The following is a 24,159-nucleotide window of genomic DNA, read 5'->3' as shown; positions in this document are numbered from 1 at the left end:
TCTATCGCAAACTCTGAACATCCGAGAGCCGGACGAATCAAACAGAGCAAATGCGGTTAACGACAAGCTCCAGACAAAAAGATAAGAGCAACCGCTCTAAAACAAGCTTGATAAGAGAGGGGGATGAGATAGCGAGGTAAGGGGCGTGAATCTGTGGATCGTGGATGAGAGAAGGGGGAGGCAAAACCAGGGCGTAAGTATTGATCCCGCGTCTCTGGGCGGTTGACACATTTACCAAAAGATACCCGTGATCTAGTTTTCGTGAGAAATAGCGGGCAAGCTAGAGCAAAAAAAAAAGATAAGTGATCGCCGATTTGAACTCGTTAACAAAATTCATTGGATTAGTAAAATCTTCGCTGCAATTTCAAATATATCTAAGTACTTCAAATCTATTTTTGTGAAAAAAGCTGTTTAAAGGAACACATTTCTTTTTCTTTCATTCTTCTCTAGACACGGCAACACTAATTTCTATAAAAATATCTTGTCGTTTGACAAATTTAACTGTCTACAAAAAATTATAAAAACTCTAATATTATAAAGACTTTTTAAACACACACACATCTAATCGCAGCACCAAAAAATTATTATTCTAAAAGATATCGAGAAATGTGTCTGAAGTTAATACATACATTTTTCTCTCAGAAAAAAGAGTTCGTACATCATGTTGAACTGATGTCCGTTTCCGAAAATCGCTATTGTTTCATTAGGAAACGTAAAAAAAAATGAGATTTCTGTGTACGAGAAAAGCTCCACTGCTGGTTTCGGGATCGTTGCCAAATAGGTCAGAGCTCGTATTGAACTGGTGTACCGCGCTGACTTTGTCGTCTCTCGCCGCTCTTCCCCTCTCTGTCAAACGGAAATCTAGAGCAATTCTAGCGCTAGGCTCCTTCGTCGACAGAGACAAACTATCACGTTATCATCATCATATATCGCACCTTGTATCGTCCATCGTGCACCGTCATACTGTTCTGTAATATAATGTGATGGATACGAATGCATGGTCTATTAGACTGATTAATTACGTAGTCTCCGATGTAATGCTTATATCCAGGAAAGCAGAGAGAGAGAGAGAGAGAGAGAGAGAGAGAGAGAAGGCAAGAAACTGAACCTTAAAAAAAGTGAAGAAACTAAAGTTAATCGAAAATTATACATGTATAAACTCAAGAAATTATTATATTATTATTATATCATTGTATTTTATGATAATATCTCTTCAAATCAGGTATTAGAGATATGTAAATATCAGAGATAAAAGGGAAAATTTTATAATCGTTAGAATCTGTTTCACCTGTAATTTCCCCCTATATCATCTGTCGTTATTACAACATACCCTTCGCTTGTATACAGTACCCCTCGAATCTTCTACCATCTATCTTCTCCCTATAGTGCATTGTGTTATGCCGTAACGCGATATAGAGATACCAGGCCAGAATATACCGTTTGATCAATACTCCAAGCATCGTCACAAGCATCGCGTCCTTCGTCTTCGTATACGTCGATGGAGCGAGGGGAAAACAAACCGCGGGATAATAAGACGCGAACTGCCGAATACGGAAGGTGATGAATGATAGTGATGATAAGTTAGCCTTTTGATTGACTGAAACTGTAATTTTTTGAAGTGGAAGAATAAATTGTAAACGATATCGTTTGGAATCACAACAACCGACATGATAATGATATTTAAAGTCTCCAATGACGAAATCGTTGATAAACGTCAAGAAAAGCTATGGCATTTGCTTCATCGAATAGTAACATGTGGTATGGGACACGTGCCGAAAGGTCGATGCCCCTTATACCGGATTTTATTTGATTCTTCTCTCCCCCCCCCTCTCTCTCTCTCTCATATCCATTCATTTATCGAAAATTTTCCGTGAGCATTTAGCAGAATAACCATGTTTCATCAATATTGGACAATACAGACAATATTAGAGAAATTAGAAAGCTTGTAAAAGAAATTTTAAATATGTGTGTGGCAGAGGAATTTAAGGAATCAGTTGATATCGTTTCTTTTATTTGCTCTATATAATTACCGATGTGACAATTGTACAAGCACCTAAAAAAAAATGTCGTTCTTTATATTTCATAATTTCAATTCTATATAAACAATAATTGAAATAAGCTATAAAAAATGAATAATTAAAAAGCAATATTGAATCGGGTAATATAGAATTGCGCGGTTGAGAGTGTGTCTCCGTAAAGTTGGACGAATTTTCACCGCGACCGGCATTTGCCGTCGCAATTATGGGTAATTTATGGCGCGGGAAATTCTTGACACATAGTGTGCGAGCGCACAGTTTGGTCGCTCGTAGCGGAACCGCGTAAACGGACCGCTATTAATAGGAAGCAGCCGCACCTATTTATCTTGCATCTAGGAGAGTCAAGTGCAGTCGGCTGGTCATTCGCGCTAGCGTTTCATGAAACTTCTTGGAACGCGTACGCGATAGTCCACGTATGAGATACTGCTGGATACTCGATATACTTTCCGCGTTTATCGATATATTTAACTTCTATATTAGCGGCGAATCTCGATATATTTATATAAATAATAAATTGTAATCGGAAACCTCCCTCTAAGATATGAACTGAAAGTCATTACAACTGTCAGCTCGGCATCGCCACCTTGAAAACTAAGCCGTTATGTTTATCGATATTTATCAGCTCAAGCTCACTTTCAGTTCGACTATCACGCGATGCACATGGCGTACAAAATGCTGTCGAGTAACAATCGAAGTCATTGCGATTGCGAAAATGTGCGTTGCATATGATTATACTATATTATCTGTATAATTTTCTTTAATAAAAAAAAAATAAAAATGACTCGTTATTTGCAAAATTAAAGAATTTGTTATTTATACGGATCGGCTCTTATCGATTTACGCATGCATTCACAATTTAATTATGTTCGATAATAATCGAGCTATCATTCGGACGAGAAGTTCGCGTCTTGGGGAAGCCAACGAATGCACCCCGGGGATTCTCGTTACTCGATTCGCTTCTTTGTTACACAGTCGTCTCTCTCAGCAACTCGGACAACTATCGACCCTACCAAAAGCTCGTGTCTCTCTCTCGTTTCGTTTTCTTCCGTCTTCTTAATATTCCTCTCTCTTTCTACCTTCCTCTCTTTCGCATATTCTCTCTCTCTCTTCCTTTTCCTCTCTTTCTTTCCTCCTGTCTTCTTTTTTTCTCTCTCTCTCTCTCTGTCTCTTACTCCCCTCTCTCTTATGATTTTCGATCCCTCTGTAATTTCTAGACATGTCTCTTTTCACTGTTCGTTTCGTTCACTCGTTTCATCGCCGCGTCTTTTTCTATTTCTCCCCTTCCCTTTTTGTCACTTTCAATTCCGAACCTCATTGTTCTTCTCTCCTTTCCTCATTACGAACTTGGTCGACTTCTCTATTTCTACCAACACATCGATCGCTTTCTCACTCCATTTATTCATTACTCTACCTTTTTTTACTTGTTCTCTCTCTCTCCTCCTCCCTCTCTCTCTCCTCCTCCTCCCTCCCTCTCCCTCCCTCCCTCCCTCCCTCTCTCTCTCTCTCTCTCTCTCTCATCTGTTTTTTTTCTTTCCTCCGCGCAATTTTTTATTTATCGCTCTTTTTCTTTTTCTTCTTCATCGCACTTAGCTCTTATGCTATTGCTATTTCATCTGTTTCATACTTAAATGTCATCTATTTCTCTCGCTCTACTCGACTTGACAAGGTAGGGGGCCACGTGCTCCTTAGTCACGCGAGGGTAGGACACGTGGTATGTACGTTGTACGGCGACGCATAGGCGTGGAGAAGCGCATATGTTTCATGTAAAAAACATTTAACAAAATATTAAAATATAAAACAAATTTCCTATTTATTTTTGGAAATATTTAGCTCGTTTTTTTTTAATGAAAAATTATGTTAAACAAAATATATATTCTATATACATAATATATATTCCTTAATATTATAATTGATAAAAGAAGAAAAAGTTGAAAAAAGCAAAACTATTTCGAATTAACAATATATGCAAACTCCATATTCCCCCCCCCCTCTCTCTCTCTTTCTCTCTCTCTCTTTCTCTCCCTCTCCCTTCATTTTTTATCGTAATATTATATACACAAATGAATCATCGGATTGCGCATCGCGAAATGGTTAAAAAAATATTACCAAACATTTTTTTTCAGATTCACATCACATATCTTACACAGAAATATTTCTTTTGTAAAACAAATTACAACAAATTAGACTTTCAAGTTTATAGTATTAACACTTCGAATTTGATTATATAATCATTAGTATTATAGAATATTTAAATTTTCTACAAATATATATATAAAATTATAAGATATTTAATTTTCCCGAAAAAATTCTAATCAGATAGTTGAAAAAATACATAAGACGACGATAAGATTTTCGAAAGGATCCTGTATTGCGAAACCGCGATGACATTGCAAGTTGGGTATTTCGATTACGACATTCCACGAAGAAAAGCCACGAAGAGACTGATAAGGAAAGAAAGAATACGAGGAAAAGGAAGGAAAAAAGCGACAACGCATAGAGGAGCGGCGGAGCGCGAGGGTTTACGCGAGTGGTTGCTTACGTAAGCACGCATGTAGATAAGAACGTGCTTATCTGGGAGGAACGTCGCCATGCGGGTAACCGCGTGCCAACATACCAAATCGTAACGGTTGCAATTTCGACGTGGCAGAAATTCATTCTACAGAATTCGCCATTATGAAAAACGACTATATGATATATATACTTAGGTTGTACTTAGCAGAATTGAAATAAATAATCAATTTTCTGTCGGTGTGTTTATTCGCAATTAACCAAGCCCCGTGTGTTTAATCGCGTATATTTTTCTCACAAAAACTCGATTGAGAAAATCGAAGACGTAAACATCGATTTGTATAATAGCCGAAGGCAGGAGGAGAACCAGCATGGCGCCAAGGCTAGGAGAAAACATCAAGGACAAACGAGCAATTGAATTGAATACAGAAATGAAAACGCGAGAAACGTGTAATACGCACGTTGTATAATTGATAGCGTAACTGGAACTCCATTTTGTATTGTGTGCGCTTTTTATCTTTTTCGCGCATCGAAAATCATCCTGCAGAAAAAAACAAATCGCTATCCGCTTGGCATCAATTCTAACGCATTGGGTTTTGATAGGTCTCTAGAACTCGATCGCCGATTTCTCTTTCATTTTTTTTTATTTGTTGTGCTCTACGATTTCTTTTTTTCTATCAATTCACACTTCGATATATTTCCACTTAAAATTAACAATATTGCGTTTTAATTTTGTTTTATATATTTATCTCGATGTCGAGGATACATCTCGATATTGTTTATTTTATACATTGTTCAATTTCAACGATGTTACGTAGATGAATATTTTTTGCAAAAATAATTATCCCGAATAACAATTAATTATAATACAAAAAGAGATAGAATTCATGAAGTTCCCACGGCATTTATGTGCACATATGGTTAGTGTAAGAAGCGAACGCTATAAAGATTCACGGTCATCGGTGCACAGCACTCACTTGCCTGATGAAGGACTACGCGCCGGTGTTCCGGTATATCAGTATATCGCAGTGATGCTCAAACACTCGAATGTAATTGAATATGTGTGATTCAAGTACGTGCGATACGAATGTGTGATACAAAATAAGCGACTTAAATATGTAGAGGCACAATTATTCGACCCATCTGTCATTAAAATTTTGATTTTATATAAAATTTGACGTAAATATTCTTATTAGATTTATTGCTTGTCTGAAAAAAAATATATTATCGATATCATGTATTGCATTTTTCATCGCCTTCAATAGCATTTTCTCATTTTCGCGTTAATGTTTCACGTTCCTCGCGAGTATATGTATATTCGTTTCTAATGTATTGAGAAGTAGGCCGCATTCACTCGCTTCGCATTCTCCTCCAGTTGCCTACCACACGAGGTAGGGCGATCCAATTGGGGTTCGAATGGCCCAACGTGGTAGCCTCCCCTTTGAGTTCCGTTGCGATCAATACTCAGGCCACGATGTCGAAGCTAAGCAAGATCACCAACTCTGTACTGAGGTCTTCGTGATACGACGATGTCCTTGATATCCATAGCGAATTGCCATCGCAGTCTCGGCTATAGAGAATGCATGAAAATAAGGTCACGTCTAATCTATCTAATACAGGCCCAATTATAGTCCCTACTTTACCGCGTGTGTCGAGTAATAGTTTATAAAGTTATAAACACGGAAGGCTGAAGAGTCGAGAAAAGAATCGAGCATATATTTCCGCCACAGCGCGACGCATTGCGTCACGCTGCTTGGCTCACAAGATATATATATATTTATCTATTCTATTTCGCGAGAAGGAGAAAATAAGACTTTGTCTTCCGCCTGATAACCTTTCTCTTTCCATTCGAATGTCCACGCGAATGTTACGCAAGCTAATCGTATGGAAAAGATAAAGATTTTAGTACTAATTCTAATCTTTCACCGAAATTTCCCCCTCTCTCTCTCTCTCACTCTCTATAAAAAGAGATTGAAACGATATCGAATTTTTCCAACCAGCCCAGCAAACACCAAGTAACAGTTATATAACTGTTAGTTATAATTTCCCACTCAACAATATGATTATTATTTAATACATAACAGTTATATAACATGTAACAGTTATATTGTTGAGTAGGAAATTATAACTAACACTTATATAACTGTTACTTGATGTTTGCTGGGAGATTTTTCTCGGCCTCGTGTACAGGGTGGCCCGAAGAAAGAGGGAGACTCTAATCGCGTGGCTATTTTCTCTCGGGACACCCTATGTACACATCCGCGCACGCGCGTATCCGTCGAGCGAACGGGAAGCTCCCATCCGCGAACGCGCGCGCGCGCGCGCGACACATACATCCAGAGTCCGATCTCCAGTCGGACGAGATACGCACACAGGCGAGCGCGGAGGCGAACAAAGAAAAGAACCCTAGCGACCAGCAATGCGGCAACAGCGAGCGCCTGCGCGCCGCTCTATGTGAGTCAAGGACGACACGTGCGGCTACGAACGACCTACTTATATCTCTCCGTTCGCGCTTCGGGCGCGATCGCCCCGACGTACGAAGTTTCCCGAGCGCAGAAATAGGACGTGCCGAGTCCCCGACGTTTTACGGAGCCGCCTAACCCTTCCTTCTTCTTCCTTCATTCCCCTCTCTCCCCTTCCTTCGGCCTTGTTCCGCGGCGCGTTATACCGCGCGCTGGTTAATCGACTGATTGTGAGCGGCTACTGCGCCACCAAACCGCCTATTCTCTCGATCGTTCCGTTAGTATGATCGTTACGTTTAATATTCGGCTGTTAACCCGAGTATTCGCGTTCAAAATTCATTTTTTTTTCGCCAAATATGCGAAGCTGTATCCTGTACTTGTAGGATGTATTTAAGAAGAAAAGTACAAAGATCCTTTTATTGTATTTTTCTAATTTTATATATATCATATGCGCGTTTTCATGTATATTTAAAAGATATCTTGATGACCCATACAGCACAAAACATTACAGTAATATTGCGGCAATATTGCTGCAATGTTACAACAATATTAATAATATTGCTGCAATATTTTGTAACTAAATTACAAGGAATTTCTTTAACAGTTTCTACTCGCTTTGAAAATGAACGATGCTTTCGATGTACGCCGTCTTACATTTAATCGTCACCCATTATAATGCTCGACCATCATCGAACGTTATGTAACGTGATGATAATGAAGTGTTCGTCTCTCCTCGACGAAACACAGATTGTCGAGAAACGCGCCAAAGACCAAGCGTTTTCTACTCGATACGATTAAATCCGCAGCGTCACAAAACTAACACTCGCGGTATCCGAATACTTTCAATGTACCTTGCGCGTCTTTCGTCGATTGTGTTTGTGACAATTTTTGTGACCGATATCTTCAATATAGTAAAATCTAAAATACATCTTCATATAATAAAAAAAGTTTCGATTCTTTAAAAAATAATTTAATTTTGAATGGAATGTTATAAAAGAGGATATTCTTAATATTAATTCGATATATTAATTATTTGCTTTGACCTTCATCTGAATCTTATCATCGTAAAAATCTCTCTCGTTAATTTTGTCATGAATATTATCCACGTGTATCTTTTTTTCCATCTCGGGTTTTAAATGCAAAATATCTTTAAGAGCACATAAGTGTACAACAGAATGCGAGGTTAGCGCGAAGACCTCCGTGTCAGGGAGTGGCGGAAATCTCGACGACCGGGGCCGGGGCTATCGAGACGCCCTAGATGCAAAACCAGGCGAGATCGATAGAAAAATAGGTCAAAGGTTCGGCCGCCGCCTTCGCCATAAATGATAGAGCAAGCGTTTTGCAGCGAACCGAGAATACTTGGGAAATGAAAAGAAAAAAAAATAGAACCACATCGAGATAGTTTCTGGGTCTTTCTTTTTTGTCTCAAATCAGGTGAAAAAATACAGTAATTTGTAAAAGTGAATTACGAACTATTATTTCGCAGACATGAATTTTTCTGACTTTCGTATAATGACAATTTTCAACTGTCAGACAGTTTAATGTCGGAATGAATTTTAATAAATTCATATACGAAGGAAGAGAGATGCATGTGTAATTTTGAAAATGGAGAAAATATAGCGGGTCACATAAAAATTTTTCCCGTTTAAAACATACGGCCCTGAAAAAAATGGCGACACATAATGCGAATTTGAGCGGAAGATCAACCGATATCGAACTCTGGAACTTTTTCAAGATATATCGATAAATTACGTCGCGATGTTATTATTACAAATATTATTATTATAAACCAATTATGTGTTTAATATATTCCAGAAATACATATACCGGGATGATTAAAAATTTCGCGTACATTCTACTATCCTAGAGCGCTGAAGAATCGCGTGTATTTTTTTTAAGTTCCGTGCACAGCTGCACCATTTAATATCTCTGGTATGGTGCAATACATAAGTCTTTATACGGCCAAATCAATCTGCGGACTCGAACCGCGCCGCGGCGATTGGTTCTTTGGACCCGCGGTAGTTGCGAGTCCAAAAGCGAACCCCGCACAGCTCAATTCCGCCGTTTCTTCCCACTCGGGGCATAAGTAGCGGGTTCTCGCGCGTGCGGCTGGCAGTTCCTGTTCGGTTGTCGTCATAGAACCGCGCCGACGAGAGTGAATCTTCACGCGTAACGTTACGATATATGCGTCCGTGCACAGGCCGCCGAGACAGTAGAAAGGATATTCCGCGCGCTCGCGACATCGACGCGCGTGTTCCAAGAGAGAGGGAAAAGGGAAAGAAAAAGAAAGACAGACAGAGAGAGAAAGAGAGAGAGACAGAGGAGGAGAGAGGGAAGGCGGGCGAGCCGCCAAGTGTGCGACGTTCCGCGCGCGCGCGCGCACGTGTGTGTATGTGCCGGCCAATCGCGACCCGAGTAGCAACGGCGCTCGACCAATGGCGGCTCGCGACTGTGCTCCCGCGAGTGCGCGCCATATCGTCATCGCCGGATGTGGCCCTGTCGGTGCCGCGAGTGGTGGGGAGGAGGTTGAAAGTGCCGTACGGGCTACGCGTCTGAGCGCATCCCTCGTTCGTCGCAGCTCGCTCTCGGATTCGGTTGTGTTTTCGCGCCGCTCTCTCTCTCTTGTCGGTCCGTTAACTAGTTCTCGTCCGCCATGTAACGCTCTCTCGGATAGTCGTCGCCGTCGCGTGCCATCGGTCGACTGGCCTACCACCTTCTTTCGCGGCAGAAGGGCATCTACAGTTTTTCTTTCGAATATTCTCTAAAATCTGTATTCTTCTGAAGGAGGAACTTTGCGGGGATATTAATACGAATTCTCTAGATTTCTTGGTGGAAGGATCCAAGAAGGCAAATAAAATTTATTCGAGGTATCTATCAAAGTTAACGATTAGGATGACGTACCATTTCATTCTAATCGCAAGATTCGTAGATCGAGCAGCGTTATAATCAAATTTTCCCGCACACGACGAGAATCGACTCCAATTTTATTTTAAAAAAATCCAAATGAAAGTAATACTAGAAAAAGGAGGACTGGGAAGCCAGCAAAGTGGTATTGTGTAAAGACGCGGATAATTTAAAAAGAAGAGAAACCAACGAGGGGAAAGGCGCTGTCGGAGGGATATTGCCAGATGAATTCTGCGTGCGTGGCGTGACCGGAAGCAGAATTTTCGTGTTTGAATCTCGGAATCGTGTTGATCACGCGCGGCCGATTTCTTTGGCCGCGATCTTCAAATTTAATTCTTTTCCTGTGTGTATCGTGAGTATCGTGACGAGCATAGGTGTCGAAGAAAAAAAAAAATCTGTTCTCTTTCAAGAGCGAAAGATTAAGGGAAAAGAGAAGAAGAGAGAGATAGATACCACGAAACAGTGATCTCATCGTACCTACCTTCTCCCCCCTTTCTCTTCTTCCCTCTCTCTTTCTATGAAAGGATTTTAAAAAGTACGCGACCTATTGACCGCGACCGTCTAACCTATTTATCGCAGTCTTTGGACTCGTTTTCTCTCTCTTTCTCTCTCACTTTTCTCTTTTTCCTTTTCTCTATGTACCTCTCGCGCACGCCTAGTACGGTCGAATACTTTCATTCAACGACCAACATAATCTGTGGAGAGTGATTGGGAGATTCGAATTTCAAATTTTCGCGATCGATCTTGATGCGTTTCGTTTGGCAAAATTCCCGTCTCGCGAGGAAGGTGAAAATGCAAATTATTAATGTACGAATCCGTTATTTTCAAATTTTCATTCCGCGTCTTCGAACTTTTAAATTTCGCACTTTCCATAAATCTAATCGTTAATTCCACGAACTCTCTCTTTTAATCCTATACATTTTAATTTCCAAATTTCAATTAACTAAAATTCATTGACGCACTATACATGAGCAATTTTTCCGGAGTCTCGATCTCAATAATTCTCAATTTCCATATTTACGGTAGAAAGAGAACAGTTAGATCGAGGAGTAACAGAGAGAGAGGCCGAGAAAAATGGAAGAAAATATCAGTGATCCATGGTGCCGTGTGTCGCGATTTCTCTCTCTCTCTCTTTTCCTTTCTTTCTTTCTCTCTCTCCGTTCTCGCATATTCTCGCTCATTCAGCGAAAGATGGCGGCCTTCTCTCACTCGTTGGTCCGCTCAAGCGAGCTTAGCGAGAGGGGCCGAACTGTATGACGCAACCGTCGCTGTCACGTGATTATTCCGTGGCTCGGGCCTCGCTCGCCGAGCCAGTGTGTGATCTAACGTTTGTTACGACGGCCGACGACGGCGGGTACGCACCGGAGAGCGCAGCAGGAAGCAACGGAGAGACGGGAAGGACCACCCCAGAGCCGCCACTCTTGTCTCGCGCGACAATAGCGCAGGCTCTCTCTCGGTCGCTGGGTCAGTGGGGGTGAGAAACTGGCTTGGCTTATATGCAAAACGACAGTCAGTCTTTTTCTCTCTCCTATCGGCCCTGCGACAAAGCGCGACTCAACACCCGTTTTCCGCTTGGGATGTAATAATGCTTCCGCCGTTCTTTGGGTGCGCGGTAAAGCTGGATCCGAAAAGGTCCCCCAAACTCTCGCCGTCGTTTGCCATCTTTTTCTAGCGAGAAAGAAAAGGTGGCGAATAACGGCGATATAAGATTATTCGTGTATTACGTGTATTTAAGATTTCGGAGCTTGAGATCCACATAATTTAACTTTTGAGAATATTCAAGGATTTTTCAGTTTATAAAATTGTTCTGATATATATACTCTTATCTTCTATAATCTACAGATCTGGAGAGTATTCTTGATTTTTGTTTTCTAAATTTCATACACTTTTCAATATCTTTTAGAAATTTTGAATCTATAGATTATATTTAACAAGGATCATACGAGTTATTCTATAATATTTTTAGTATTATTATAAAAATATATGTATATTATTGGTATTTTTAAAGATGTAATACACATCGCGATATAACATATCCTTAAATTCCTCATATTATTAATTTTTAAAGCGGTTTTGAATCCCTTATTAACTTTATTTATTACGAACATGTATCTTTTATTTCTCACGTTTGAAATTTTTCATCCTTGTTCAGTTCCTTAATTCCGACGCGTAATTTTGGACTCCGCAATTCCGCAGATTTTCTAATTCGCGACTCGACACTTGTACATAGCACGGGCTCAACAGTGGAAGTCGTGTTCCCCCAGCTGTACAGACAATATTGAGAGGCTCTGGGAATATGGAAAACACTGAGCGAGCACCGGCCATACTTCAATGGATTCTCTTGACGACACACTTCTTCCTTCGATTTGATGTGTGGATCGTGATTTTCGCAATCCTCGTCAATTCTCCAACATTTAAATTAACGCGAGTCAAACTAGATATTTACATGTGTGCGCGAAAATTTTACTATATTCATATATAAAAATGTTCCTAGAATTATTACGATATGTATATTTCTCCATCCATGGATTTACGAAATTTATTTCTTGCAATATGATTACGAAAATATGTTTGCAGGAGAATAATTTGGAACAATAATAACATATTTGCACATTATTATTGTTTCTACCTTCTTGTTTCAATATATTAATTATATGAATGTTAATTTTGATTGACTTTATCATTTCTTTCAAGCAAAAATCTTTTTCTCTTGATTATTCATGATTATTAGCACGATATTAGATTACCATAAAGTCTCGACATTATGATACTTTCAAATAAGTAAAAGTGCGAAATCGAACGTGATTTAAATTCTGTCTACATGCCTATACTACTAGCGTTGCCCAAATACGCCGCTGGGCCCCGTAATTGCGCTAGAGACGCCGGACTCTTAAGCCGCCGTTCACCTCTCTTGTCGCGCACTATACTTTCTAAAGCTGCTTACTTTCGTAACTCGGCAAATACCGCGCGGCCGTCGCGAATTCTTTTTCCTGACCAGTCGTAGAACGAACCGGATCGACATGACGTTTTCTATGACACGTATCTTTCCGTACCTGCGTCATTTTTTTCATCGCTACGCGACGATTAAGTAATCTTAAAAAGAATCAATTTTCTTCTTTTTTACTACCTGTCTTATGTTTTCAATACATGCATAGTGTATTTAATACTTAACTCTTAATTTATAATTTTAAATTGATTTTTTTCATTATTCAAATTTGTGCGATTTTTTACTTGTAATTAAAACATGTTTTAAAAGCTAAATTAGCATATCTGTTCTACTTCATCATATTATAATATTGATAATATTTTATGTAATGTGTATTTCATACAAGAAAAAAATATATAAAAAAAATTATATTCTCTTTAATGTTATATTAGATATAATTATATGTATTTATTATATTTCTTATACGTTAGAAATTAAATAAATTTCCAAACGAACTGCAAGAATCGATTCTCTTAAACTATATCATATATTCATTGTTGTATAATTAAAATCTTAATAAAATCTGTAATTTTATTAAAGAAACTTTTTTTATTTAATTCCAAAATATTTGTATCCACATGCATGTACATTAATTGCACACAATTCGTATATTTATTTATAATTTTCATGTAGTCTTATGATAAGCATGCTAATCTTTTTTTCATATCTTATACCAAAAGTTAGTCGATAATGCAAAAAATTTAATTATGGCATCGACTAACTAACTAATATTGAAAATCTACTTAAACTACTATTTTTAGCATGGTATGATTAATAATGACTAATGATGCTAGACATGGTTAATCGCACAAAAACGAGTAACAATTATATAATAATATAAATTGTATTATGAGTTTTTTGTTTTTATTATACAAATTTTTAAACGCAATTTTTTTAAATATGCAGTCATAGACGATATATATGATTCTGTAGACAGTAATTAAATACTGTTTTTTTTCTCTCTCTCTTTCTCTTTTCCTCCCTCCCTCTCCCCTCTCCTCTCTCTCTAAATTGCTCGACAATATAATCAAAAATGACGTTGCGATATAAATTAATAAGAAATTAATGAATATTAAAACACAGCAAATATATAATATCGTCATATATCCTTGCCGTTTCTTTTTAATCGAATATTCTTTGGGGTATACTTTTTGAGTTATTTTATGAAAAACGCAGTGTGTACAGCCGACAATTACATGCGCGTGCTCGCGCGTGTTGCTTTACGTTCAAATAGTGGTAATCGCCTTGGACAGTATTTAAATATATGTTACGTAATGTAATGATATCCATTTGTATGCAGAACCAGATATGCGGTTAAACTCCATTTACTCGCAATACATAATTGACGAAATCTGTTTGAAAGTTAGTCGCAAAGAAGCCTTATCGTCTATCGTTTCGTTTTTGCGCGCGCGTGTCGTAACGTAAAGCGGCCGATCTAACGGGTGAGATAGAGTTTGGAATATCGTTATGTCGAGAGGGAAAAATATAGGCGGAAGAGGAGTGAAGCGGACGCGCGTGTCTTTTGTGAAGGAGAGGAAAATGGGACCGGTTTGCCTTGTGCCGCTTCGCAAGAATTATCGAGAGATTGTAGTTTCGATAATCTAACAACTCGTTACGAAATCTCAGCGGCATTACGTCCATTCGTGCGTTAACGAGTGAAAAGCTGAATAGAATATCTTGGATATCAATGTGTTTGATAAGGGAATTACGATACCGTATGCGCGACGCAACAATATAAGTACGTACACATCACACGTTGGATTATAATACAGTTAGAATGGATTACGGTTGAAATTTTCTGAATTTAATTCGACGATAAAAGGGGGAAAAATATAGCGCGTGCTATATTTCGTTCTGTCACGCGAGAGAGCGTGAGATACGCGCAACCGACCATTTGCGGATGCTAAAGCGCCATTTTCTTGCGCGGCATCGTATTGCGGCCATCTTTCGTATAGGCGACCGAAGCCGTTTCCGTTTCCATTTCGCATACCGGCGCTCGGATTCCATCCTCGCTATCTAATTTTACTCGTTGGCCTCGATATCGCATCGTCTTGCCTCATCATGTGCCATACCTGGATTTCAGGAGGATACTTTTTCGCGGAGAAGTAGACGATCCACGTCTTCATAGCGGTAACGAAAAATTTGGGAATGAAACACAATTAAATATGAAATTTTACACGTATATTTTGCTAATTTCAATTGTGTGTTTTACAGCAACATTTACATCATTTTTCTCTTTATGATTATTTTAAAATTGTCTCTTCAAATACTAGTAGTAACGCTTTGTTTTCTACTATATAATTATTTTATTTAATATTTAATATTTTATTATATAATTATTTTATTTAATTATTTAATATTGAAAAATATAATCTATCAGAGATCGATAATTGTCAAAATTTGTCAACAACCGACTCTAATTCTGTCATCGAAGCCTCTTGAAAATATTGCGAGATCGACGCCAATGGCGCAGATGACATCATTGCGAAACGGTTGGCTCGTGGGGCAAAGAGACAGCGGTAAAGACCGTGGATCATTGCAAAAAGAAGGGGGTGGAGCCAGGCGTATGATGTTAGAGAAGAGCAAAGACGAACGGAGATGGAGTGAATAGAAACAAGGGAGAAGAGGATATACAAAGGATGCAAGGAAGCGACGAGAGAGAGAGAGAGAGAGAGAGAGAGAGGGGGGGGGGGGGGGAATGATGGCAACTATGATGAAATGAGACAGAATCCGTGATATAAGCACGCCGCGGTGAATCTGCCGAGCAGAAGGGATGTAGGAGAAGGGAACCAGGAAAGGGGGCAGCTAGGCCTTGAGGAAACGAAGACGAATGAAAGCACGCATCGTTTATGAACGAAACTCTAGCGCTGAAGTCAGCGCGGCTATTTCTTGAGCTGAAGTCAGCGCACCTTTTCTTAAAGAATACATCTAAGATCTATACATATACACACACACACACACACACACACACACACACACATATATATCCCTCAGCTATTTATATTGTTTCCAATAGATTACAAATAAAGCCGTTTCAATGTCAGAATACTGACGATAAATATCGATCGCGCGCAAAGGCATTGTAAATCATGAAACGTATAATGGATGGACATAATGGAAAAAAGTAAGCTTAAGTGATTAGCAATAATAGATTTACTGCAATTGTATATACGTTGTGTACATATATACAGGTGTGTATGTATGTGGTGTATGTGGAGGAGGGAAAAAGAGGGAGAGAGGGAAAGATAGTCTGTAAGAATCGCGCGTATATACATGCATAGACTGGTAGTAAGTTACGTAATCGACGATATCAATTATTAGGCAGTCTTCGAACATAGTCGTGACGAGTCATCGGCAACCTCGCGCTCGTCAATGCCAATATTACGACACATTATTCCTCGCTCGTGAAATGCCTTCGAAAGGGAGAAGGGTAGGAAGAATCCGGACTCTAATTACGCTACAAATTTCCTGAATGTTTTCTCTATCTTCCGATGAGAAAGGACTATAAGGATAACAACTTTCGTTATATATTTCAAGTATTCTTTTTTTTTTAACGAGAGGAAGAAAAAAATTGAGTCTCCGAACACTTGAAAAGCTACGACGGCGGGGAAGGCGGCAATTCCGTCTTTCAATGATTTCCATCCCACGAATGGACTTACTGGTATTCACATCCATCTTTTTCGCCGAAAAGCCCACTCCGGCTTTCATTCTCGCCTACTACCATTCCCAAACGATTTCTCGGCCGAAGATGGCCGCCGTGAGGTCATCGCTAGACCACGCCCTGCGAAACGGATCTTTCTGCTACGAGAAGAACTGAGAACACCTCAAGGACAACGAGCTTCGCTCCTGCGGGAAAAAGCATGCCGCCGCCACCGCCGCTCGCGTTTCTCTCTATCTCTTTTTCTCTCTCTCTCTCTCTTTCTTCCTGGAAATCGCGAACACGCGAGCGAGCCGATTCATGTGGCGCGCGATGTAGGAAAATTACCGATAGTCATACGTGGAAACGATTAAGTCTCTTCAACATCCTGGTTCTTCATACGATTGTCGTATGTATGGAAAATGTATGTGAAGAGAAAAAATAGCTTCGTCAGATCAGCGTAGATTGAAGCAAATTATCAATCTTTACAAAGAATCTATTGTCAAAAAAATAGCAGACAATAAAATTATATCGCGAAAATTTATGAAATACAAGAAATAAATTTGCACGCTTGGAATAGGATTATCTAATGCACAGATATATATATATATATGTATATATTTGGAAATATCTAACAACGACGTATCGATTTATATCAGCTATTATCGAAAACATGCGAAAATAAATTTATCTCTTATCGACGCTAACAATTATTCAGACGCATGTTATATCGTTACAAAGTACCTCTTACTGTTTCGAGAGAAAATATCCTTCGAAATTATTTTTAATCGCACTAATACCTGGATTAAAATGATCCTCGAGAAACTCTTCAATCGTTCATCCTCATTCCGCCTTCTCGCTACGTCTTCCTATTTCTCTCTCTTTCTCTCTCTCTCTCTCTCTTTTCCCTTTCTGTTCGTCTTTCATTCTTGTCGACCCGGCGGTATAAGCTTACGTAAGATAGCCGTACCTACTTACTTACCAACCCACCTACTGATTATTCAGGGGATCAAGGCAAACCGGTAAACAGGCAGACAGATTAGTAGGCAGGTAGATGAGCGGGTAGGTGGACGCACGTTGCGCGCATGCTCCTGGTCAAACCTGAAGCCTGCCAAATGGACAGACGATATAACACAACGGAAATACCATTCTGCGGCGCTCCTCCCTCGCCCCTCGAGCGGTTCGCACCCGCCTATCCTCAGAGCCGATTTCTATCGGCCAGCCCTCTTGCCTTAAAGAGGAAGGGATCCTATTCTGGAGTCCTGGAAGGATCACGGACGGTTCTCACGCTTGATGACGTAACCCGTTCGGATGCTTCTACGAAACTAAGAGTTTGTATTAGTTGAAAATGTAAGTGAGGGAGATTCTATCGAAGCGCGAAGCCTCTTTCAACGTAAGAATTCGTTCTAATCGAATTCAAAGGTATTTTATATGCACAGCGAATTTGCAGCGAGTCTCTCACATGTGAAGATATATCGTTAAAATACAATGGGATGAAAAATAATTGGAAAAAATTCAGGAAGCTGCGGCCTTCAATTTTACGCGGCCTACCTTTCGCATAGATGCACCGGTCTAGTTAGTAAAGGGATTGACGAGGAGGAGGTTGAAGAAAGGGAAGAGGTTCGGAAACGCGGATCTGTGTCATTGCACACGCGCGCTGTGTCACTCTGCACACTCTTCGCTGTGTTGTTCTTGGCCCGCTTGCGGAATGCAACTTTCTTGCTTACACAATGCAAGGTGACAGCGAATTCCATCGGCAAATTTTTAAGAGATAATTGATCTTAATTTTTAATCCCAATTCAATTTATTTCGCATTTTTACGATGAATAATAATGAGTTACAGTAATATTAAAGTTTTCTTGCTTATTTCTCTCTTTCTCTCATTATTTATTAATTTTAAAGTTAATTGATTTTAATAGAAATTAATTGATTTTATAGAATTAAATAAAATTTAATTCTATAAAAAATGAGCTATTGTAAGTTCCACTAATAACATATTTTTATTTCTTCCCTCTCATACAGCATAAAACATTGTTGTAACATTACAGCAATATTGTAGCAACATTATAATATTTCCGCAATATTGCTGCAATGTTACAACAATGTTTTGTGCTGTATGGGTTTGTATGATCGCATTTACATGTAACATATCTATATTTATGATCCGATTCAATTGTAATTACATCGTTTTCAAATAGTTTCGAAATGATTGCTATATAATTTTATATTGTAATAGCTTAAATATAACTATTTATAAAAAATATATAATACAAATAGAGAGAAAGAAAGTATATACGCTTCTTCCTCTCATCGATCTCCTTCCGTCCATTCGTAAACTCCCCCACCACCGATCGTAGCACATGTAATGTGGACACGGGTAGGTATAGTTCAGAAATGTAGGGCATCCCCGATATACGCAGGAAGCATCGCGCAAGCGCGCTTTTCTACGTGTCGTAACTATCATAAGTATAATGTTGCAAGATGTATACGTGTATGTGTTCATGCTCAATCATGACAGTTACAATAAAATGCTCCATTGTAAATACGATGGCTCGTATTTGCGAAACAGTATTCTAACCGCTCCAAGGTGTATGAATTGAATCCATGATGGATGCATAAAAGAATTCTTCCATCTGCATGTTATTACTTAGCTTATATCATGTTTGATATTTCTGATAATGTTTCATAAAATATCCTTAAATTTAAATATAATTTAATTATTACGGAGTTATTTTTTTATTTTAACTTGAAAAAAGCAGTATATAAATTAAACGAAATAAAAGAAATTGAATGGTAAGATTGCAATTACTCCTTTACATTAAGACTGCGAAATTTAATTTGTAAAGAACTGCCTGAAACATTACATCAAGATCTTTTAAAATTTAGCTATTGATAATACATCGTTTTTTATTTAAATATGACTCATATGCATTGATAATTTTTTTTCACATAAAACGTAGAGATGCGGCAATTGTTTTAAATGGAAATTCGCACCCGTAATTGACGAGTTGTAAAACTAATATTTCCCGCTGCTAACATTAGCAAGAGCGTACGTAATTTTCTAATCTGCAACTCTTTGCCTAGACATACAGGGTTTTCGAAAAGTCCGGAAACGGTCGAATATCTAAAAAATAAAGCATTTTAGAGAAAAATGTTTCAAATAAAAGTTGTTTGGTTTAAAGAGAGCTATAAAATGGTGGTAATGGTTTGACCTTGAATAGTCGCTGGAAGGTCACATGAAGGTCACCTTGAATTTTTCAAATGAAACACCCTATATATTTTTGCACATTCTTGTAGCTCATCTCGGGAGCTTTCTAAAACACTATAATTAAGTTAGTTTTTATTAAGTACTTTCCGAGTTATAAGGCTTGAAATAATTTCTTAATTTTACATAAACCGTAAAATATCTTGTAAAATATTCATTTTTCGATTATCTTACCATAATACTTTTACGTACAAAATAATGAGAGGAATCAATTGGTGTAAAGAAAACACATAATTGTTTCGAAAAAAAATGTAATTTGCAATTAACAATTACATTTTTTTTTCGAAACAATTATGTGTTTTCTTTACACCAATTGATTCCTCTCATTATTTTGTACGTAAAAGTATTATGGTAAGATAATCGAAAAATGAATATTTTACAAGATATTTTACGGTTTATGTAAAATTAAGAAATTATTTCAAGCCTTATAACTCGGAAAGTACTTAATAAAAACTAACTTAATTATAGTGTTTTAGAAAGCTCCCGAGATGAGCTACAAGAATGTGCAAAAATATATAGGGTGTTCCATTTGAAAAATTCAAGGTGACCTTCATGTGACTTTCCAGCGACTATTCAAGGTCAAACCATTACCACCATTTTATAGCTCTCTTTAAACCAAACAACTTTTATTTGAAACATTTTTCTCTAAAATGCTTTATTTTTTAGATATTCGACCGTTTCCGGACTTTTCAAAAACCCTGTATATTTCTCTCCATTGGAAGAGTTATCTTATTTATATGCTTCTTTTTTTCGATCATATATGTATAACTTCCGGCGTACAACTTTGAGTTATCTTTTTAGTTATCTTTTTTTATTCGTTTCTATTTTATTCATCTCTAACACACGAGTTCAAGGTGCGAAATGTTTATGCGGTGTTTAAAGAAAAGAACTTGTATAATGAGAGACGGCCGCAAAAAGACGCGAGCGTAATTAATCGACCTTGTGAGCACTCGAGAAAAAGCTGCGCGCGCTAGATTTAGCACGATGTATAGGGAGGGATTCCCCTGCCCCTTTGTCTATCTCTCTCTCTCGGTTACGTGAACGCGAGCTCGCCATTTTGCCTCGTCGCTACTCTTCCATTCGACATCAGTCGACTCGTCTCGCGTTTCGACCTTCGGACATCGTCGTCGGAAAAAAAGAGCTATTGTCGGAGCAGTTCCTCGTCAAGATAGAGGAGAACGGGAGGACGGACAGGGAAAAATGTTGCCGAAGGGACGCGGAGGGATTCACGAAGATGTTGTCTTCTTCCTGCCTCTCTTTCTTTATTCTCTTTTTATTATATCTCGTTCCAATCTACTTTTATATTTTTGCAACCTCGCGCTTCGATGACAGAATCGAGATATGTCGTTATATTTGTTTTTACATTCCCCTTCCATTATTCCTCTTGTTTATGTAACTTCTTTGCAACGTCAGTCTTTACCTTCTTGACGATGAAGATGATGGTCTTCGCGTGTACAATTGATGCGTCTCTGTCCAGAAGAGTAACGATTGATTTTTATTCCCTTTCTAAATAAGCGGTGCGACACGCAAAAAAAATCGTTTCTGCGATCGCAGGTGCACGCGTGTCTTCTCGCTATGCGGAAGTTCACCGGAAGTGTAAACGAAGCTGCCAACTATACGAACCCTCTGATGGAGGGACGAACAAACTCGTATGTTCCATCGATTCTCACACACATATGCATACATACACACATATACACTTCTCTACGATATTTATTTATTTTCATTATTATTTAATGTCGTTACGAGTCTTATCGGTCGCTTCCGCGGAATATATCCATCGCCGCGATCTCTCGCAAATTACTCGTTCGCATCGCATCGCAACAATTGTCGTAATAATCATTTACGTAATATCCATCGGTCGCGGTTTCCGGGTCGTTCGAACCTACACCTAGTTTCAGTCGGACCGCCTCAATCGGAGTCGTCTCTAAACCTGTGTAAAGCACATATATATTCGAAGCATACCCGCATTTCTACTACGGCTTATAAATACATATGTACATATATACACACACACACACACACACACACACACACACACACATGTACACACGCACGCCCCCGCTCCCCCCCGAGCCACCGCTCGCTCGCTCGGCAACGCCGCGTTCACGCTCGCGCTCGCGTGCGTGCGCTGGCTGTTGCGTAACGCTGCGGAGTCATGCGATAGGGGGATAGATCCATCGGACGGAAAAGGATGAAGCCCGAGCTGGGTACGAGCTGGGGGAGCGCGAACGAGAGGGGCGACGCTTCAGCCTTGAAACGCTTCGTCATGAGCGTCGTGCACGAAGCGTCGGGCTTGCCGCAGATTGCACAGACTTGCGGTTTCTTTTCGTGCTTTTCCAACGTTTAAGAAAAAGCCGCGTTTCTCCCTCTTCCGAACTCACTTTCAAATCTCTACTGATCTAAATATGAAATACCGTATATATTTCGTAAAAATAGATGTAAAAAATACTGCATTTTTTAAGTAATTAAAGTTTATATGAAAAAATAATATATTTAATGTTCGACATGATTTAAATTAAAATTAAATTGATTTAAATTAATTTATTAAATTGAACTTGATTTTCAATTACATAACCGATAACCGATTCCAAATTGCGAATATTTATCCTGCGTTTGTGAAGTTTTTCCTTCAGAGTTTCGAAAATATGAAATTTGAATTTTTTTATACTTTGTACAAAATATTGTGGACAAACATAAATCGAGATTAGTATATTTCTGACTAAAGCAGGGCATTGTTTTAATGTATTTGAAAATATCGTAAAAGTAGGTTACTGGGTAAGATTCAGTTTTTTCTGTAATATTTCTAGCTCCTCGACATTTCACCTCGAAGAAAACTTTCCGGTTGAAATATTTGTTAATCTCTCGCATTCTTTGCGATCCTCTTCGACATTGAATTCAGTTCAGGTGTTCTCATTCATTATACTTAGATAGCAATTTTATATAGGATATTATTGTAAAATATGATTAAATATTGATAAAAATATTGTTGATATAATATTTCGTCTTCTAGAGTTTGATTTAATAAATTAATTATCAAATTATTTTTTAACACATGTCTTTTACATTCTACATATTATTTGAAAAGGTCTCGATACTATTAAAAAACTACTATTCTTTTATCTAAAAAACAGCCTCTAGTTTACATACATTTCTATATAAAATATCTTATATATACACATAATCAATACGCGACACGATGTTTATCGTGAGATTCCTGGGACAAGGAAGCAGCGGATAATCCACAAGGATCGCGGCTCTTATCAGTATCAACTCCAGATGAGCAGATCAGGAAGCGAAAGCGATTGAACGATTCATTAAGAAAGTGGAGCGAAGAAGAGTCGACCCTATCGGTGGAGGAAAAGATCGAGGTAAGAAAGCACGAGGAAAAGAAAGGAAAAAAAGGAAGTCCTACTAAGAGGAGGGGTAGCTCGCTTCGACCTCTTGGTAGGCCTCGATCGATGCCGTCGTCATGGCGACCGGGCCGGCACCGCGGTGCTCCACTACTGATTATTTATGTCAAAGATTTTCTCCCCACAACCCTCCTCGAGGCTCGAAACGCAAACGCGAGCAAATTCTCCATTCCGGGGCGGAGGGGGCAAACGCTCAGTCTGGCAGCCTACTAGCCTACCCACGTGACACTGAAGATCGAGGGGGTTAGAGGGATGAACGGATAGGGTGGTGGAATATGTAGATAGAGGTGAAAGGGGGAGAGCGAATCTCCAGTGGTGTAAGTCGAAGCGAGAAGTCCGAAAGGATATGGCGAAGGGAGAAGAATTCTTGTATAAATATATTTTTGTCTGCTCATTTCATGTGTTACTTTTATTATATTCGCGTCATTTCATCAAAAATTGAACTTATTCTTGTTGCGATTATTTTCTGAAAATTCATGTTTGCCTCACTGTGAAAAAGAAGAAAGAAAGAGAAGAGGATAAAAGGAGAGAAAACGCAGAAGGGAAGCGATCAAATATCCAGGTCAAAAGGAGAGGAGAGTAAAAGTAAATGAGCTGAAATCTATTCTGAAATGTGAACGAGTCCCTGACACTCGCGAAAACAATCGCTTTATTAACTAAAAGGGAGGAAATATTTTTAAGAGCAGATATATAGAGACGAGAAGGAAACGGCGATATAATAAGTATACACCGCGTAAATAGAACGATATCATTAGGAATGTATTCTGTCCCGATTATTTTGTTTGTAACAACGGCACAAATTGGCCAGAATGAGATGATATAAATCGGCGCGGGGGAGAGTGGCGGACGAGGGTGGAAACAGCGGCTGCCCCCTGTGCTTTCGACCCAGTTTCATCCTCGCAAGGTGGTGGCAATCGATACTGCGGGGCCGCATAGAACGCGATGGCA

General features: G+C 38.9%; 1 long non-coding RNA gene across 1 annotated transcript; it reads left to right on the top strand.

Moving 5' to 3' along the window:
- The first annotated feature begins 11,392 nt into the window (after positions 1–11,392).
- LOC145966917 (uncharacterized) lies at positions 11,393–12,581 on the top strand. Its single transcript, XR_014437235.1, has 2 exons — positions 11,393–11,515; positions 12,107–12,581. It is a non-coding gene; the product is annotated as an uncharacterized LOC145966917 (long non-coding RNA).
- Positions 12,582–24,159: the final 11,578 nt, after the last annotated feature.

This window comes from Camponotus vicinus, unplaced genomic scaffold (assembly GCF_025532165.1).
Source record: "Camponotus vicinus isolate PSW18456_S1 unplaced genomic scaffold, iyCamVici1.0 SCAF_2, whole genome shotgun sequence".
In the NCBI taxonomy this organism is placed as follows: domain Eukaryota; kingdom Metazoa; phylum Arthropoda; class Insecta; order Hymenoptera; family Formicidae; genus Camponotus; species Camponotus vicinus.
Note: the sequence above shows the minus strand (reverse complement) of the source record. Positions and strands in the feature narration are given on the sequence as shown.